The 6,881-nt window shown below is 27.9% G+C and overlaps 1 long non-coding RNA gene across 1 annotated transcript; it reads right to left on the bottom strand.

The window, feature by feature from the left end:
* Positions 1 to 5,599: 5,599 nt before the first annotated feature.
* Positions 5,600 to 6,410, bottom strand: LOC133790111 (uncharacterized). Its single transcript, XR_009873901.1, has 3 exons — positions 5,910 to 6,410; positions 5,717 to 5,782; positions 5,600 to 5,641 (listed from the first exon to the last, which is right to left on the bottom strand). It is a non-coding gene; the product is annotated as an uncharacterized LOC133790111 (long non-coding RNA).
* Positions 6,411 to 6,881: the final 471 nt, after the last annotated feature.

Raw genomic sequence — 6,881 nt, forward strand, 5'->3', positions numbered from 1 at the left:
TCCATCATTAACTAAATTAGCATTAACATCATCTTCACAAAAATCAATTAGTAAATCATCTTCTTCATCTAATTCTTCATCTGCTTCTTCATCGCCTAACTCGTGATCCTCTTGACTAACATTTAAATTTTGTACTGTACTAATGTCAATCGAATTTTGAGTAGGTAGCATAACCAACTCGCCGAGATCCACAGTCAACACAAAATTTGATGAGCTAATATCATGTACCACATCAATGTTTGAATTAGCTTCACAGTTCTCGACGTCCCAAATTTATCGATGGTTTACACCCTCAACAACTTTCCACTAATTTCCTCTAAGTAAATCATCGAGATAAAATACTTGCTTCGCTTGATTTGCAAGTATATATGGGTCATCCTTGTACCATTCCCCGCTAGTGTTTATACTAGTAATATTATTCTCTATAATTATTTTTTTCCTTCTTGGATCTGTATTAAACCACTTACACTTGAACAATGTCACAGAATATGTGCCAGTAAATGTTAACTTTAATACTTCTTCAAGTATTCCATAATAGTTAAAATCTTCTGTTCCAGCAACAAATACTCCACTGTTTTGAGTGCTCCTCTTTAAATCTCGTTTGGTTGACATAAATCGAACACCATTCACTATACAACCTTCGTAATAAGCTCCTAAATGATCTGATCCAGATGCTAAAGCTAGCAACTCGTCACCATTATCTAACGATCCAAGCTTTTGTAAGTCGTATATCTAAAAGAATAAATAAAATTATTATAGAATTGAAAACAATACTTAAAAGGATGAAAGAATATAGGGTAGGTTTTTTTTTTTTCACCTTCTTATGAAACCATCGCTGAAAATATTTCTTATGTAAAATGTTATGATCTCCATCCTGATATTTGTGTTTGATTTCTTCTAAGTGTTCACTATAAATAAGAACAAAAATTTTGAATCAGTTGAAAGCATTTTCAATGCAATAAAAGCAACTTTTGGGAAGAAACTTACTCCAAATATTTCCGAATTTCAGGTGAATTGTTGTATATGTACCACTCTGCTTGTTCACGAGTCGCACGATCAAGAGGCTTTAGAGTTTCTTTTGTTATAGGTCGACATTGCGATTGAAATACAAAAAGATTTCTTGGTGTCACCTCATCTTCATTGCGATCAAGACGATTAAATCTTGTTTCAACACCTTTGAAATACATCGAACAAAATGTCAAAGCCTCATCTGCAACATAACCCTCGGCTATCGACCCTTCAGGACGAGCTTTATTTCCAACGTAATTCTTTAATTTTTTCATGTATCTTTCAAAAGGATACATCCAACGCATAAATACCGGTCCACCCAGAATTGCTTCTTCAGGCAAATGTAAAATCAAATGCACCATTATATCAAAAAAGGCTGGAGGAAATATGAGTTCCGTTTTACATAATATTAGAATAAGATCTTTTTGTGCTTCCTCCATATCGCTAACCTTTATAGTTCTTGCACAAATTTTCCTGAAAAAGTTACATAACTCAGAAATGGTAGTCGATATACTCTTTGAAAGAAACTTGCGAACACCCACTGATAGTAATCGTTGCATTATTACATGACTGTCGTGGGACTTTAAACCGCTGATATTTGTTAAATTAGCATTTACTTTCTTCTTTAAATTGGAAAAAAAATTATCTGGAAATTTCACATCTCGAATAAATTTACAAAACTGCATTCTTTGATCAGATGTGAGAACATAATGGGCATGAGGCTTCATTAACTTTCCGATGTCATCTTCATATATCCACAATGATTCCCTTACTCCAAACTTTTTCAAATCATGTCTTGCATTAGTGGTGTCCTTGGATTTATCATTATCCAATATTGTGCCTAACAAACTATCACACACATTCTTCTCCACATGCATGACATCAATGTTGTGTTTTAAAGTGTTCGAAGACCAATAATCAAGCTCATAAAATATGCTTTTCTTCCTCCAATTTTGATATTCTGCAATACGCCTACGTTTGACACCTCCAAACATCTCGTGTTTTCCAGGAACTTGTGGTACAAGTTTGTTTACTTGTTCTAATATTTCCTCACAAGTAAAACGTCTTGGTGGACGTCTTCTCTCGATTTGTCCGTCAAACTGAGTGTCTCTTCTCATTCGATGGTTACTTGGAAGGAATCTTCTGTGACCAATGTAGGATGTCTTACCGATCACTCGAACAGAAGTTGTGTCTTCATTACACGTCGGACAAGCTTTGTATCCCTGACCACCCCATCCAGATAAATAGCTACGAGCAGGAAAATCGTTAACTGTCCACAATAAGGCTGCACGCAACTTGAACATAGTGTTGGTTATACTATCTCTTGTATCGACACCATTAACCCACAACTCCTTTAACTCATCCACCAATGGTCTCAAGAATATATCCATGTCCTTTCCCGGTGATTTTGGTCCAGGAATAAGAATGGATAATAAGAAATTATTATCTTTCATACACATCCAAGGTGGAAGATTGTAGGCTAGCCAACACCACAGGGCACATACTATATGCTTGACTCATGTTGCCAAACGGAATGAAACCATCTGCAGCTAAACCTAAACGAACATTCCGAGGTTCACTAGCAAAATCAGGATGTTTGGCATCGAAATCCTTCCACGCTAACCCATCCACTGGGCGTCTCATTATCCCATCGTCTTTTGATTTCCCAGTATAGTGCCATAACATTTGCTTCGCTGTAAGTCTTGAATTGTACAGTCTTTTTAATCGAGGAGTCAATGGAAAGTAACGCATCACTTTATGTGGTACCTTTTTTCCATCAGTTTTTTCAGGAGAAATCCATCTACTACTTCCGCAAATTGGACAAGTCTCTTTAGTTGAATGTTATTTGTAAAACAAACAACAGTCATGTTCACATACATGAATTGACTCGTACCCTAACCCTAATTTCTGTAATCTTTTTTTAGCCTCGTAGTAGGTTGATGGAATTTTATTTCCCTTCGGAAATGCAAGCTTTAGTAATTTCAGTAATTCATCGAAGATTTTATTCGGAATCTTGCCTCTAACTTTCAAATGCAATAATTTTGCTAAAAAGTTAAGAGAAGATATCCAATTACAACCAGGATATAACTCAGCCTCTATCTCGTCAAACAGATCGTCATAAAATTGTCCCGCCGCAGGATTATTTTCAACTTCTTCGGTTGTAGGTAGAAGGAAGTCTTCGACCATTGGAATCATCTCATCAACATCATCATCGTTGGCGTCCACCACATTGGCAACATCTGCTTCCGCTTCACCGTGATATATCCACTTCTCGTAACCTTGATGAAAACCCCAATCGAATACGTGTGCTTTCACCATAGGTAAAGTTTCAAGCCTATTATTTATGCATCTAACACACGGACACCTAATTCTACCAGAGGAATCCTTATATTTCGACGCCATCGTCAAAAAAGCTTGTAGACCGTTCCAATATTCTCGACAAGCACGATTTCTCAATGTCGTCCAAGTCTTGTCAATCGCCATCTAAAGTGTTATAAAAGTATATAAGTTTACGATATGTGAATAGTCTTATATTTTTAAAGTGTTATAAAATGTTTATAATAGTCTATTATAAACATTTAATAGTTTTAAACGACTTTAAAATGTTTTATAATATAAACAATTATAATTGTTATATTATATTATAAAACATTTAATAGTTTTATGCTACTTTATAATGCTTTTATAATATAATTGTTATATTATATTATAAAAATATTTAATAATTTTATATTATATTATAACACATTTAATAATTTTATGCTATTTTATGTTTAATCATAATATTTTATGCTATTTTATCTAATTTATCCTAAAATTATTTATTTACTTATTTAATTAGTAAATAATTAATTATTTAATTAATTAGTTATCTATCATCTAATTTTTCCTTCACTAAAAAATTAATTATTTAATTATTACTTCATTATTTATTTATTTATTTATCAATTTATTAATCATATTATTAATTTAAATGTTTACTTATTATTTAATTAATTAGTTAATTATTATCTAATTTTTCCTTTATTTAATAAAATTATAATTATCTAATGTTTACTAATTATTTAATTTATACTTAATTAATTAATTAATTATTTTAATTAATTAATTATTTATTTATTTATTTATTTAATTAGTTATCTATTATCTAATTTTTCCTTCACTAAAAAATTAATTATTTCATTAATACTTCATTATTTATTTATTAATCATATTATTAATTAAAATGTTTACTTATTATTTAATTTATTCTTAATTAATTAATTAATTATTTATTTTAATTAATTAATTAATTAGTTATCTATTATCTAAGTTTTCCTTCACTAAAATATTAATTATTTCATTAATACTTCATTATTTATTTATTAATCATATTATTAATTAAAATGTTTACTTATTATTTAATAAATTAGTTAATTATTATCTAATTTTTCCTTTATTTAAATAAATTATTATTATCTAATGTTTACTAATTATTTAATTAAGTATTTAATTAATACTTCATTATTTATTTATTTATTAATCATATTATTAATTTAAATGTTTACTTATTATTTAATAAATTAGTTAATTATTATCTAATTTTTCCTTTATTTAAATAAATTATTATTATCTAATGTTTACTAATTATTTAATTTATAATTATTTATTTATTTATTTAATTAGTTATCTATTATCTAATTTTTCTTTTACTAAAAAAATAATTATTTAATTAATACTTCATTATTTATTTATTTATTAATCATATTATTAATTTAAATGTTTACTTATTATTTAATTAATTAGATAATTATTATCTAATTTTTCCGTTATTTATATAAATTATTATTATCTAATGTTTACTAATTATTTAATTAATTATTTAATTTGTACTGAATTAATTATTTATTTATTTAATTATTTAATATAATATTTTTCCTTTACTAAAAAAATAATTATTTAATTAATACTTAATTATTTATTTATTTAATATTCATTTAATTATTTATTTATCATATTATTAATTTAAATCTTTCCTAATTATATAATTAATTATTAATTAATTAATTACTTAATTAATTAATCAATTATTTATTTGGTTATTTAACATATTTAATTATAACTATTCTAAAAACTTAATAATTAATGTGTAATTATTTGAAATTATTTTTATTTAATTAATCATATAACTACTCTTTTATATAATTACTTAATTAATAATTGTTTATATATATTATTTAATACTTACTTTTTAATAAATAAATTTTTAATTATTTAATTTTTATTCTTTTTATATCAATTACTATCTAAGTTATTAAAATAACTTTTTTCTATAATTTAATATTTATTATATTATTTATTAATATTTTATTTCTCTACCATTAAACTATTTTTTTAATAATTAATAACAAATTTATTAAAATCTAAACTTCACAATATTAAAATAATTTTAATTAAACTATAACAAAATTACATTATAACATTCTAACAATATAATAACAATTTAACAATAACAAAAAATTATACATTAATAATACCCAAAAATAATTATTTAATATTCTTTAAAACTAAATGAACAAAATAAAAATGTATGAAATAAAAAATTAATTATCAGTGTACAACAATAGCAAGATTCAGTACTCCCAATAAAGCCCTGAAATATATATATTAGATATAAATTAATGGAATAATTAAATTCAATATATATAATTAACAAAATAAATTTTACCTTGACTAGCACCAGAAATTTGGTCGAAAATATGGATGCCAAAGCGAAAGAGATACTGTAAGTAACCTATACATAAAAAGATAAATGGTTTATAACCAAAGATTATAATTGTCAGCAAATAAATTATTAAATAAAATACATGAATTTGATGAAAAATACTATCAGCAAAGAAATTATTAAAAGAAATACATACCCAAAGCTGCCCACGAAGAAATTTGATGAACCAAAGCTGCCCACGAACAAAGAGAGCTTCTGAAAACGAATGGTTTTCTCTGGTTTTTTTTTTAGGGAGAGTTGGAGGATTGGCCGTGAAGAAGACGGATGGGTTTTATTTATAGATTATTATTACCAGCGGAGGTCCGCCGGCAATAATAACTCCGCCGGTAATACTTAAATAACGGTAATATTTTAATAATTATTACCGGCGGAGCTCGCCGGCAATAATCCGCCGGCAATAATCGAAATATTATTACCGGTAGAGCCCGCCGGTAATAATTGAAAATTTTAATGGGCGGTAAGTTTCCCGCGGTTATAAATTTTGGTTATTACCGGCGGGATTTCCGCCGGTAATAATTAAATAATTTTAAAAAATAAAAATAAAAATAAGATTAATACCGGCGGAAAACGAATTTCGCCGGTAAAGATGGTATTATTACCGGCGGACTACCTCCGCCGGTAATCACCCTTTTTGTTGTAGTGATTAGTGGGGTCCTACTAGCTAAGTAGGTCATATGCCCATAACCCATTTGGGGTCTTGTTAGTCATATGGGTCATATGCCCAAGCCTACAAACATACATTCACACATATCGTAACACATTTAACAACATAAAACATAAGATAACATAAGCATATAACATATTGATTCTAGCCTATTTTCCTTACCAAAGTTACCGGGATATGTGGACTGAGTTGGAATTTTTGGAACACTCCTAATAACCATAATGAACAAGAGTGAGTTGAAAGAAGAAAAGAGATGAAAAGGAAAATGGGAAGACTAAACCATTTGAGAATCATGCTTACCGAAACTTACGTGCTCAAGAACTTAGATTCCCTAACCAAAATGAAGATTAAGGTTAGAGATTGGGTAGAAGACTATGAGAAGGAAAATAACATAATACAGAAATGAACTAGAGTTTTGGTTACCTCAAAGACTTGAAAGACCAA

This window comes from Humulus lupulus, chromosome 7 (genome assembly GCF_963169125.1).
Source record: "Humulus lupulus chromosome 7, drHumLupu1.1, whole genome shotgun sequence".
In the NCBI taxonomy this organism is placed as follows: domain Eukaryota; kingdom Viridiplantae; phylum Streptophyta; class Magnoliopsida; order Rosales; family Cannabaceae; genus Humulus; species Humulus lupulus.